The sequence below is a fragment of the Rhamphochromis longiceps genome, linkage group LG6 (assembly GCF_057381845.1).
Source record: "Rhamphochromis longiceps isolate RC_006_pf linkage group LG6, R_longiceps_female_GT1.1, whole genome shotgun sequence".
Classification (NCBI taxonomy): domain Eukaryota; kingdom Metazoa; phylum Chordata; class Actinopteri; order Cichliformes; family Cichlidae; genus Rhamphochromis; species Rhamphochromis longiceps.
The window spans coordinates 41,511,481-41,525,571 of NC_140562.1; the positions used below are offsets into that span (position 1 = coordinate 41,511,481).

The window sequence follows — 14,091 nt, forward strand, 5'->3', positions numbered from 1 at the left end:
TGGATGCGCGCAAGCGGACAAAAGATACAAAGAGATGCAGGTGTGCAAACAAGAGGGAGCTCGCGCCGTACGTTTCTTTGCTGTTTGTTTTCTCGTTAATGTCGGAGTCTGACATCACTGCTGAAAGTTCCTGTGAGTGTTTCAGAGAGAGAGAGAGAGAGAGAGAGAGAGAGAGAGAGACTGGGGTGGGTGAGGTGGGGGGGAAGAGAGACAGATAGAGAGGATTACCGTCGCCTAAGCTGTGCGCGCCTCACCCCATCCGCATCACACGCGCTTACCTGCGCGGGGACTTTCGTCAAACGCAACTTTTCCTTTCTGTGGGGGATTTCGAGCCTCTCGTTGCCCACACCCAGGTGATATGGATTAACTGCACTTCTTCGAGGTGCGGCGGGGTTTTTTGCGGCGCTTTTCGAAGTTGTTCCACGTACAGGACGGTCGGGACGGCCCGCCCTGCGCTCAGGAGGGGATTAGAGAGCGGAAACCCGCTACTCGGTAAGGTCTTTACACCTACAACCAACCAGGATGAACACTGAGCACACATAGAGGTGCTAGAAACATTTTCTGTGCACCGATATTACCTTTATTTCCCTTACGTGCATGAGCGCAAGCTCTCGAAGCAAATTAGACGGTGCTTTGGCTCAGTTGGCTGGACATTTGTTTTAAAAATCAAATAAGAAAAAAAACTTGCTTATTGTTAGCCTGCTAGTTTCACAGTGCAAAGAAAAGTAAAGGTTTAATTTTCAATTCATGTTCTTAATTAAAAAAGTTAATCTGCCACATTTAGAAGTCTCATTAACTTCCTCCGATCTTTCCCCTTAAAACACACGCAGCTTAAAGAGTGCAGGTGAAAGATGGCACCCATTCACAGCTTCACCTGTTTAAATCCATCTCAGTCAGATTAATGGAGGGGCGGAGGCAGGTGGATGAGGGATTTTTTTTAAAGCTTCAGCAACAATCTGAGACGTAGACTGTGTAGAAAGGGCTGGAAGGCGTCCCTAATGTTCCACAAGTTCCACTCCATTCATTAAAGAGACATTCCCAGGCTGCTTTTAAAGCACTGGGAGTCGCTCAGTTTCTGTGTTCAACTGCTGCTAAAGAATTGATGAATAAACTAATAGTGCATAGTCTGTGTGAAATGAAAATGTGTTTTACTAATGCATCACTGCAACCAGAAACACACACACACACACACACAGCTACATGCATTTTACAGTAAGATGTGTCTCCAGATATTTTGCTGCATCATGCTTCAGCCTTCACAGAGACTGGGCTGATGCCACTGTGTTTGGCTTATAGGTGGCACAGTCTGCTGCTGCTGCTGGACTGTGAGTCCCAAAATCGATTCGTTTCGTGCAGACACACTAATACAAAGCGTGCCCTGATGCTCAGGATTGAAACTGAAGAAGACTGTGGGGCCGACTGCGTTGTGATGGCTCTCCCGGGCTTTACTAATTTATGATGTTATTTTTAGGCTTGACTACATTTTTGATGCTGCCTATTTGTCAAGTTTAATAGCGAGTGAAAACTCGGGTGTGTCCGTCAACCTCTCTGTGTGCACACGTGCCTAAACTTGATCAGGCAAAAATGGTGTGTGGGGATACTTCAAAGGCCTTTCGGCACTTTTGTTCTGTCATTGAGGTTTGGTGTGTAGTACTGTTCAAACCATTAAAAAGTGCTTAAAATGACATTTCTCACCTATACTGAGAAGAAGCACACTCTTCAACTTTAGCTCCAAATGTAATCTCCCTCAGCTCCTCCTTCACAGTCAGAGCCTTAAATCTTTACAACCAGCTAAAAAATATGAGATGGATTTTCAGCCCGAGATGGGACTTTTTGAACCCTCATTCCCAAAACTCAGCTGTCTTTCTGACTTCACATTGTGCTGTAGTTAAGCTACTTGAAACGTTGAAAGAGATAAATCCTTTCAAAAGGCTTCTCCAAACATCTGAGAATATGAAGGCGTTGGAAAATTAGAAGCAAAGAAAGCGAAAAACTCCCCAGCTTCTTACTGCAGAGAGGTGAATCTCAACCTCGGGATGGCTGCTCTAATGAGGTCTAAAAGGTTTTAGGTCAACCCTAATCTCCTCTGCCATAAAGACGGCCCTTTTAGACACGTTGGCTTCAGTGTGAAACACCTGATTAAAGAGTTTTCCAGCAACAGCAGAAGTAGTTCTCTAAGCGCTTTTACTGTATCAGAGGCTTTCCATCATTTCATACTGGATAGGGAGGATCACATGCTGACAGCTGTCTGTCTGCTGAGTTAGTAGAAATTTTTCTTACTTCAGATCTGATCTTCATTTGAGTGTTGGTGGGATTCTGGTCAGTTTAGCATAATGGGATGTGGTGTTTCAGTTGTGGGATTACACTTGAGTATATTATTACTGCTGCAAAACAAAAGATATACAGAGCGTAACATGCCATTCATTTTAAAGCACATGAACATAAAATATATGTCTCATTGTCTATTATACCTGTGTTTATGTACCTCCAGCTGGTGTATGAACAAAAAACATTATCACCTTTAGTCATTAGTCCTTGAGATTTGCATACATTTGCCTCTGACAGATATTTAATATTGGATTTTCTTCTATAAATAAATAACCAAATCTAATATTTATGATTTCTTTGTTTAATTTGTTTTTTTTAGTTCTTTTAGAAGAAGATCTGATGATGTTTTAGAACCCATGTATGGAAAAATGTATTTTCCTGCAGTAGTACAATTAAATATGACATGACATTATTAATCATAAAGAGTATTTTAAGCTTTTTCTTAGGACTCACTCCATTGTCTTGTTGCCTGGAGCCGTCATACAGCTGTAGAAAATTTACATTTCAGCACTTTGTGACAGTTTACAGCACAGGCAGAGCAAGCTGACAGACACGCATATGTTTGCATGTTTGAGCTTAGAGACATAAGGTCACTCAACTTTTGGCTGAATGTCACAGTTTTGTCCAGTATATTGACACTCACCATGTCTCACACGCATACTGTGACGCACTGAAAAGCCACCAAACATCTAACAGATAGGACGAGAGTTGGGTCAGAGCAGTTTGAAATGCAACCAGTCGATTAGGACAAATTAACTTTTGACATTAGTGATGCAATTGATTGTTTTTTTTAAGTAATTGGAATACTTTGGATTACTAAATTACTATATCTCATACCAGAAAAAGAGGGACGTTCTATAGATAATAGTTTTGTTTAAACCTCTCAAAACATTTTTAGTGAAGATAATTTTTTTTATTATTGTTGTACTTTTGTTTACTCATGAATAGTATGTCTGACATTTTTTGTCGAGTTCCTTGCTTTGTGGCAGTACAAAAAAACCCTGTTGGTTATAAGCAACAACTATCAAGATCTGTGGGGTATGCAGGTCATGGAAGCAAAACTTAAAATAGCACACAAGGAACACAAGCTAACCAAAATAAAACAAAGTTTAAACACAGATACAGACTTAGACACACAAACTTGACATACACAAAATGTAAGCAAACATGGAGACATGAGCTACTACATACATGGGATGCCAGGAAGGACACACAAGACTCAGATGAACAAGAGATAACTAAGATACGAGAGTAACTAGAAACATGAAAAACGAAACTAGGAAACACTGGAAATACTGAACTAGATGACGAAACAATGAGAAACTAGAATACACTCATAATAATAACTCAGACTTGGATAAAGAACACAGAAAGTCAGAACACAAGAAAAAACTGAGGAACCGTGACAGCAGTAGTTACTCCTAAATAGTCCTCCATTTCTGCAAAAATGTGCGGCGCAGGACACCATATTTTAAAGATGTAAAGAAAATGTTATCAACTAATCCTCAGTCATGCAATTCTAATTACTAATTATATATAAAAAAATACATAATATGGCATGGGTATTTTTTTGTAATGAAACTACATTTAAACACTACGCATACTATGCAATTCTATGTATGAATGACTTGAAGGTTGCAGCTGCCAACTTAAAGTCACATTCTCCCCAGAAATGAGTTTCTTAAACATTACTTCTCTTGCAAGTTGACTACGCAAAATAAGATCTGCAGTTTGACACTTTTGAGCTTGTCAGCACAACACAGGCTTTTCTTTATTCACATAAAATCTGGAACCTATGAGCTAGAAGTGTGATGTGATGTCACTCTTATCCAGTAAAGCGTAATAATAATCTGGTAACTTGAAGCCTGATTTGCACAGCCTGTGCTTTTAAAATTAACTTAGTTGTTAGTTAGCCCTGGGTAATTAATTCAGTTTTCTGTTATTTGGCTTCCAGCAATAAAGGAATAAAGAAAAAAAGATGATTGTGCAACACTTGAGTTTTTTTTTTTTTATCGTTTTGACTCTATTTTCTGTACAGCTGTGTGCTTTCACCCCTCCGAAAAACTGAAACTTGCTCAGTTTTTGCTTCAACTGTCCCCAAGATGACTGGAAAAGAGCCTTATATCATCAAGACGTTTCTTGAAGGAGGAAAAGTGAGAACTTTTACATGGATTGATCAGCAGTGGCTCATCAGTGGTAGCTGATGTTGCACAATATTCATCTACCAGATCTTTGAGGGTCTCTCCTGCAGTTCAGTCTTAATAGTGTGCTGTAGAAGTGTATTACCGCCTACTCCCTTCCTTGGCTAGACTACCATGTAGGCGCCTTCAAGGTCTGTTGTTGCCTCGTGGTAGTGGTGTTGTGGCTGGTGAGCATAAGCAAATGCTCTTTTGAGATAGGCTTCACAGTCCAACACAATCACAACATTACATAATTATGGGAATAGACTCATTAAAAACAAAATATTATTCAAAGTGGAGTGTTTTTATACATCTGAGCTGTCTACAGGGGTCGGCACAGCAACTGTAAAGAGTAAATATTTGTTTCAAATGGATGGACCCAACCAACAAAAGTAAATACTGACAAGATCAGGTGAGCCATTTTAAAAAGCATCATCCTCATTAAAGGACTTAAGTTACCCAATGCAGCCTGCTTAAGTGGATAATCAACATAAAGTGATGTCAGGAACAGGAAGTGATGTCACTATTTGTCTCTTTCTCACAGATAATTCCTCTCAGTTTGGTGTGTTTGTCTTCCTCAGAAATATCTCTAAAATTCCTCTAAAAGAACGGCTGGTCATCTGGCCAGTTATCTTTCAAGAAGTGCAGCAGAAACAATGCATTTATTTAAATATCACAGCAAAGGTCAACATGTTCTGCTGCACATATTGGCTGTCGCACACTGGCGTTCGCTCTATTTACTTTTATGTAAGGCTAGCTCAGCAAATAATACTAGTGCATTAAATAGATGGGGAGCATAGATACTGGCTTTGTGTATAAGCCATCAGATAGCTTGTTAGCACTGGCAGCTTCGAGGCTGTCAACCTGCTAGTACACCAGCTCTGAGGCAGAACAGCAGAGCTGTGTTGCCCCAGGTACATCTCTGCACACACAATAGGTGACAAAGAAGCTTATTTAACACTTTACACTCTGTACCAGCAAGAGACGATGTCCTTAAGAGAGAATTTAACTTACTAGAAATCCTAATTCAGATACATAAGTGAAACAACATCAGCTGAACAGGTTCATTGATAGTATAACATTATCCTGGTTCTTAATTATTTCAAATTTTTTGACCTAATTTTATGACAACAGTAGGTAATAAGACACATTAGTTATTTTAGCAGTTGTATTTTTGTATGGAAAAAAGAATGGCTCAAACCCTGCAGTGATGGTAAAGATGCATTACCCTAGGTAGCCTTCTATGGTAACTTTTTTTTAAAAAAAACCTTCATTTAACCAGAAGAAGGAAGTCTTAAGATTAAAATTCTCTTTTGTCAGACTGCCCAGATGTAGATAGCATAAACCAGCATTCCTGGAGAAAATCCACACAAGCACAAGTGGACATGCGAACTCTACATCCAATGGCCCCACTTGGGTTTGAACTCAGGTTCAGCCTTTCTTGCTTTGAGCAAACTGTGCTAACTACTTAGTCACCATGTTGTGTGCATGTGCACCAACCTGAATGTAGAATTTATTTTAAACTGCATGTCTTGTTTATTATTGTGAGGAAAATGTGGTTTGCAACAAAGTGCACAGCAACTGGGAATAAGAATTAGCACCTGTAAGCACAAGGCTTTGTATCTCAGCTGGAAAAGGAAGGATTGCCCAAGTGGCAGAGTTTTAAGTACCTTGGAGAATTTCCTTTGAGGGAGGAAGACTGGAAATTGACAGACAGATTAGCAAAGCATCCGCATTACTGCAGGCAGCTGTAGCGAAGGAAGAGCTGAGCCCAAAGGAGCAGCTGTTGCTTTAGTCTTCGATCTGTGTTCCTACTTTTAACCCTGGGCATTAGCAGTTGGTGGCAATATTAAAATTGATCAGGAGTTAGGTTTCTGGGTAGATATGAGGAGATCTGCCATTTCAGAGGGGTGCAGGGTAGACTCTCTGCTGATGTGATTTGAACATCTCACTTGGATGCACTAGGCATACCCAGCTGGAAGGAGACCCGAAGCAGACCCATAAGCTGGAGTTCATCTTTCCAGGAAGAGTTAGAAGCGGTGGTGTATGACAGGGAGATCTGGGAACCGATGTTTCTTAGATTAGTGCTGTATCTACTCTGGATGAAAAGCAGAACAAGGACAGATGGTTGGAACGTTTTCTCATGCAGCGTATGAGACACACAACCACACCTGCATGCACAATAGGGGTGGGGGGAAAAATCGATACTGTCTAGTATCGTGATATTTTGTTCATTCATTCATTCATTCATTTGTTCATTTTCAGGCACAACAAATACCTATATTGAACATAAAATGCACAAAACAAAAAACAAAAATTGCCTGAAAAAGGAGTGGGACGAAGAAAACTTATTAAATCCCACCCCTATACTCACTCATCAACAAAAAAAACAATAAACTTCCCGCAGCTACGCCCATCATTGCATACAGACCCATCAACAGCCCCGGGCACATACAAGCATCTCAACGGCAGCTCGCAAACAACAATTAGAGCCTTCATAACTGAATACAGAATATATAAATTATAAATTGCATTACCACAGGTAACAGGCAGTAATAATTACAAGTAACAAACACACATACATATACATACATACATACATACATACATACATACATACATATATATCTACACACACATGCACGTATATATACATACATACGCACACTCTTCTTTCTTTATTTTTTTTTATTTTTTATTTTTTTTCTCTCTTGGAATCCATACCAGCAATGGTAAGAGGACAGACATTACAGAGCACACTAAAAAACATCATTGAGTATACTGTGACCAGACCAAATGTTTGTAGAGGAATTTAAATCTATGAATATTTTTGCATTGTTTCAATTGTAAACTCAGACTGTTCCAGATTTTCACACCACATACAGACACACAATTGTTTGCTAATAATGTATCGATACAGGGACAGCAGAAATCGATATTTTGACTTCAAAATGCTCTGACTTCAGAGCATGTTGATCAGCTCCCTTTTCTGAGCAAGAATCCTGACATTCCTTCACTGTCCAAATGTGTTTAACTTTTTTTTTTGGCAGCAATAAACATGACAGTTTACTTATTTTAATTTAAGACATGTTTTATTTTAATTAAGTTTAAAACTTTTTTAATTAATGTAAAATTATATTTTGTTTTAATTTACTTTCAAATTCTTCAGTTGCTGAATGGGCTGCATAGTTTTCATAAATTGCATAGTTCAGAATAGCTATAATTGTACCAGATGGTTGCATTCAGTTAAGTTGGACTAGACTGTAATACAAACCGTTCAGTTTGTCAGCAATAAAACTGACTGAAATGAGAGAAAGACTGAGTGTGAGACTTTGATATTAGATAAAATGAATATTGATAAAGTTTACCTTTATGTACAGAATTTGAATATCGCAAAATATTTTTGCAATAAATTGCAATAATATCGTATCGTGCGTTAAGTATTGTGATAATATCGTATCGTGAGTTGTATGGTTAATGTTTTATTTGGGAACAGAATGGTGTGTATGTGTAAGTTTGGTGATGGAGTTTTTATTATGAATGAATGATGAATTTTTATGAATTATTATGTCTACTTTTTTATGTTTAAGGACAACAGATGGAAATTAGCCTTTGGCTAAAATCTGGCATGTTTACATTCATATATATATATATATATATATATATATATATATATATATATATATATATATATATATATTTTTTTTTTTTTTTTTTTTTTTTATGTTCATTAACATGCACTGTCCTAAATAAAAAAATAAAAAAATAAAATGGTGATTCCCACCTCTAATGCACAATGCTACACAGTCACCCAAAGTGTCACTTAACAATCGTGGGGTTCCACACAATCCTGGTAAGTGTGTGAACTCCTAATTGCATTCTGTCCCCACTGCTACCCTTCAAGCTGTGAACATAATTCATTAATGTCAAGAGGAGAAAGGAAAGAAACAAAATTAATGAGAAAACATAAACAGGGCACCAGCTCCCTGGGTCTAACAGGCCTCCCATATGCTGTAAAGCTAATGCAGAGGCCCACGTTTGTGTCCACCCTAAGGTCGTTTTCTGTGTGTCATGCCAAGGCTCTTTTTACTCAGCTTTCCATATTTGCTCCACCATCCTATCCCAGTAAAGGCTAAAAAGCACCCTAAAGTATTAAAGCATAAAGAGGCCAGTACACCTACCGTCTATAAGAAAATATTTTGTGTTTTAACGTAGGTTGTACACTGACCGTCAAATGTAAATGCTATTAATTAGAGATCTCTAAACTTGAGCGAGTTTGTTTTTGCAGCCTCTGTGAGCCAATTCTACAGTTTTACTGTGGTGAGACAAAAAGTAAAAGTCAAACTGTAACTGTCTATATGCCTGAGCTGCCAGGCAAAGGAAAGGAACACTTGGACGCTTCTTGCATAAACCCCACCCACCCTTTCTCAGAGGGCTTGAGCCCATGTGTGACATCATGGTTATAATTATCATGAAGATGCCATTTTTGTTTGTTTTTCCCAAGCAGTCAGAAAAATATCACACCTTTGTTTAAGGATTTAAAAGTATTATCTAAAGCTGCACTGTTGCCCACCCACATGAAGGTTCTTTTTAAAAACACTCTACATTTTCTCAGTAGGGTTAGAGAGAGCCCTCCTTGTGATTATTCCCATTGCAACTAAAGACAGGATTGTTTTCTGAAGCATGAGGTGGTGTACTTGCCTACACCATATAAAAATAATTTTAATAGGGTTTTCGGATGGAGCTTCACATATCAGAACAAAGTGACAGTGACACCCTCAGGAATTCTGCAAAGACCTACCATCTCACTTCCCATATTAAAAGCTAGATCATCATTCTGCCACATTCTTGCTGATGTTTGCAGTTTTGCTTAAATGTGGCTCCCATTCAACAGCCTTCCCCAGCCATATCCATCTGGACCAATTAGTGTACACAGCATTCATCAATGAATAAAACAATATGAAATTTAGTCTTCATCACAGAAATGAGCCTGCTGCAAGTCAGCTTTGGTTATGAAGGACCGAGATGAAACATACATATGGTTTTCCTGCCTCTTGCAGAACGTTGCACTGTTTCACCCTGTTCCTCTCCAGAAACATCTTTCCTCTTACCTGTGTTTCCTGAGAATTGTGACTTTCATAATGGTGTAAAACAACTTCTCTTCAATCAAGATCGCCTGACAAGCGAACCTAAAACCAGATTTAGAAATTATGAAAAACATAATGAAATATTCAAAATGAAGTGTTTTGTGTTTCTGAGGTATCAATTACATAATCACTGGAGCACAGAGTAGGCAAACCGGATGTTCTCCATGCCCGTCAAACCCTAACCCTCTTGATCCCTTTTATTGCTCACATTTCTCTTTCTCATCTTTCTGTTCTTTGCAGCCTCATGCGTTTTCTCTCTCTCCTCATTCTGTCTTCCTTTGTGTGCGTCGGTATGCCTGTTAGTTGTTGGTAGAGTGAAGTGGCTGCATTATCTACATACATTATTGATGCTTGCAGCACTTTAACACACACATGCACAACCACACACACACACACACACGCACACACAAAATCCAGCTTACCGCTCACATAACAAAAACTTACATACAGTTATACAATCACACACACATACAGTCACAAAGAGCACACGTAGCCTCACTTTTGAATGAAAAAGTGAGTGACAGCGCACACATGTTGTCGTTTTTTTAAAACAGCTGATTCCCTGTTTTAAGAAAAAATGAGGAAATTGTGACATTCTCAGACTAAAATTAATTCACAGTCACATGCTGGGCTAATAGGTTAAGACATGAATAGAAAGTGAGAGTTATGAAAGAGAAGAGACAGAAGGATTAGAATTTGAGTAGCAGGGAGTTGGAGATGGGAATAAGGGAGGGAGGGGACAGAAGAGTTCCCAGCATCTCTTTTCCCAGGGCTTTGTGAGGGCCTCATTAAATATGGATGGTGTTTGGATCAGAGCAGGGGTAAGTGGGACTCCACAAACAGCACATGCAGCCGATGCAGGCAGCCCCATCCTGCTGTGATGGAGATCGGTGTGGTTTTTTGCTTCATCTGTCTCTCCGTACTCCTCCTCCCTTGATTCAGTTTACTGCCCTCAACCCTTTTGTCCAGCCCCTGTCGCTGCCATCATGTGGCACTGTCTGTCAAACTCTTCTTCTTTTTCTCTGCTTGTCTGTTTTTGTCTTTTTCTTAGACTCATTTTCTGTCTTCCGCCTCAGTGCCCCCCACTCTCATTCCATCTCCAGTTTGCTTGTTTTTCCCCATGATTCACCGATCTAAAAGGAAAGCTTTCCTCCATTATTCACACCCTAATCGTAGTTTTTCAGATGAGAAGATAAAAATCATGTTTCAAATTGTCAATAATATTACAATGCTGAGAGACTCAGGCTCCAACAACCCTAACTCTTAATTCTGATTCATGCCTGTCGTCAGGAGATGAAGACACGTCACCCTGGTCTTCTTCAGTGGAGTGATGGGCGAGCAGCGAGGGCAGCGGGACTGTAACTGGCACCTTCATGGAGCCCTGATACCCAGGGCAGAGAGCAGGTGTGTGAATGTCTGTCTCTCTAATACTGAAATGAAACAGATTGTGTTTGTGTATGTGATTTGTGTGCACTAGAGCTGGGCGATATAAGATTTTTTCATATCACGATATGTTTTTTTCATTTCAGGCGATAACGATATCTATCACGATATAAGCCAAATAACTATATTTGTAAGATTTAAATGTGCCGTTGCTCACAAGTAAAATGTGAAATAATCAGCAGCTTGTTTTTATTTAAATATTTATTTCCCATAATAAGTTCAACAGGGTAGATGTACTTAAGGAACATGAGACTTTTTCAGATAAATAAAGGCAAATATTGCAAACTACAAAAGAAAGGCAGCCGCTAAAGCGTTTAAGTTTCAAAATAGAACAAACGAAACAGACTAAATTGTCAATTCCACTTAGAAACAAAATATTAATTCTAAAAATAAATCTTAGTTTGTTTTACAGAAGAACAGACAAAACTGACTAACTTTTGTCAATATCAAATAAACAGAGAACTAAAAGGAAATTCTCAATCTCTCCTTGTTGTATAGCTGAGCTTTTCAAACAGTTTTAACAGTTACTTTAGTCTGACAAAAGCCGAATGATGAATCAGCGCTTCCAGTCAGAGACTGAGGCTACGTCCACACGTACACGGGTATTTTTGAAAACGGAGATTTTCCGTTTTCGTTTTAAAAAATAATCCCGTCCACACATAAAGGCAGAAATGAAGGAAAACGCTGCTATGAACATGCCAAAGCAGCAGGTGGCGCTAGATTCCTAACCGTGCAGAAATGTTGGCCAATCAGAAGTCTAGAAGCCTCGGTGGGAAAAGTAAACAAAGCTGGGGCATAGAAGCAGAACCGAGTCGTATGTGTGGAGGGACAGTAACTGTGTGTATATGTAAGCATTTAAACACTGCAGAGAGTAGAATTAACAGTAACAGTATTGTAGAAATTCATTTCACCGAAACAATAACGTGGCGCACAGTGTGACGTCAAAAAATGCGCACACCTTTGACGCTGCGTTTTCTCCGTTTTTCTAGTCCACACGTAAATGCAAAAACGGAGTTTTCAAAAATCTTCGTTTTCAGTGACCAAAAACGCCGTTTACGTGTGGACGAAAGGTGCAAACGCATAGAAAAATCTGCGTTTTCAAAAATACCCGGGTACGTGTGGACGTAGCGCATGCACCAGTTTATTGTATTTCCAGACTTGCTTTCGGCACAATTTACAGTGCACGCTACTCTGTTTTTTGTCAGACTTGAAATAGCCGAAATACCTTCACACTACGGAACTTCTGTGGCTCTTCCGTTCGACAATCTCTCCGGCATTGGAACCATCATCTGTTTTCTCTTCGGTCACGCTCGGTTGATTTTTCTAGTCGGCACACTCATTTCCTCCATTACCCGGGCGGTACGGTGGCTGGCTGCTTCCCAAACAAATACACATGTGTGGCTTGGCACTTGTGCTGTACGTAACAAGTCACGTGACGTGACGCTGCGGCTGTGATTGGTTCGGCTCTGCGCTACGTAATTTGGATTGGCTGTTTTTTTTTTGTTTTTTTTGTTTTGTTTTTTTAAGAGGACAAGAGCGGCGAGGTCTATCGCGATAGTTTAATTTTTCTATCGAGAACAGGTTATATCGCGATACATATCGTTATCGTTCTATCGCCCAGCTCTAGTGTGCACACAACAAAAGATGGCAATATTAGATGATTTAAAGACTGTGGGATAAACACAGTGAGACAGACGCACAGTGGAGAGGTAAGTGAGCAGTAAACTAGTGTCTGTCTAGTTTAGCCAGTGTGTTACTCCAAACAGACCTGTAAGGCTAAGGTGAAGCTCAGTCTAATCTGGCTCAGCAGGAGTGACGCACAAACTCCCTGTCACAGCCTGCAGACACACTCTGTAATCCCATTTGCCTACTCTGCGCGCCTGTGTGTCTCTGTGCGTGCAGTAAGAGTGTTAGGCAAAAGTTGTAAGTAATGCATGTTTCAGAATTTACTATACTCATCGTGTATGCATAGCTAATTTAGTTAACGTTCCAAAAATACAGAGAAGTCACAGGGAGGGTGCATGGGCGGATGGATTGTTCTGTGGAGTGCCAAGACTTGAGTTTGCAGCTTTTCTCTAGACCAGGGATGTTAAACTCATTTTATGTACACAGTAACCTGTAGGCCCACCTATAATCAAGTAACCTGTACACAGGTTACTTTGATTATAGGTGGGCCAGACTGGCGAAACTTCCCTTTCTGTCAGTGTAAAGTTTAACTATACATTTAATTCCTGAGATATTTTATTAAAGGAAAAAGAAGTGAAGGAAAGAAATGTGTCAGCACAACTATTTGGGCTTAAAATGTAATAAATAAATATGTAAAACTAAAGAAGAAAGTAATAGTAGCGCATTGGGCAGTGTCCAGAACATGTCCTTTTGAAATTTCTTTAGCCCAAAGTAAAACAACAGGAGCCTTTCAGTTATTTAGTTACTTTGGTATAGTGTGAAAAGCTGTGGGGAAGGTGTTTATCAGTAGGAAAACCTATAAAACGTATTAAAATAGGTTTAAAAGTCAAAATATTTAAGCCCTACTTAACATTTTCTAAAGCAATTTAGGGGCTAGAGTTTTCCCGGACCAGTTCTGGTCCCTGGGCCTTATGTTTGACACCCCTGCTCTGGACATTTTGAGTGAATTGTGTTTTTGGATAATATTATTTATGTCATTATATTTCTTTAAGACTACAAGTGCCATCTGACTTTACAGACAAATTATTTTTTTTAGCTCAGTTCAGTTATATTAATGTAGCACCAATTCAGAACACAACAGTTGCTTCAAGGTGCTCGGTCTATTCCCAATGCTAACATGTTTGCTGTGTCAAAGCTACAAAATGTTTAGTGGTTATTACAGTGTTTCCCACACTTTAGTTGGCGAGGCCACCCAAGTATATTATCAGACGCCTGTGTATATTTTGTGACTTATTTTGGATTATTTGTATTTTCCACTGTATTTTGAGAGTTCAGTCTCTGCTCACAGCCTTTCCTGTCAACAGCAG

General features: G+C 39.3%; 1 protein-coding gene across 1 annotated transcript in view; it reads left to right on the top strand.

Annotated features, from left to right (window-relative positions):
• Positions 1–212: 212 nt before the first annotated feature.
• frmpd1a (FERM and PDZ domain containing 1a) overlaps positions 213–14,091 on the top strand; it is a 57,446-nt gene continuing 43,567 nt past the window's right edge. Inside the window, exons 1-2 of the mRNA XM_085410750.1 lie at positions 213–492; positions 10,946–11,059. The gene's annotated coding sequence lies outside the window, so the exon portion shown is untranslated. The remainder of the gene's footprint in view (positions 493–10,945; positions 11,060–14,091) is intronic.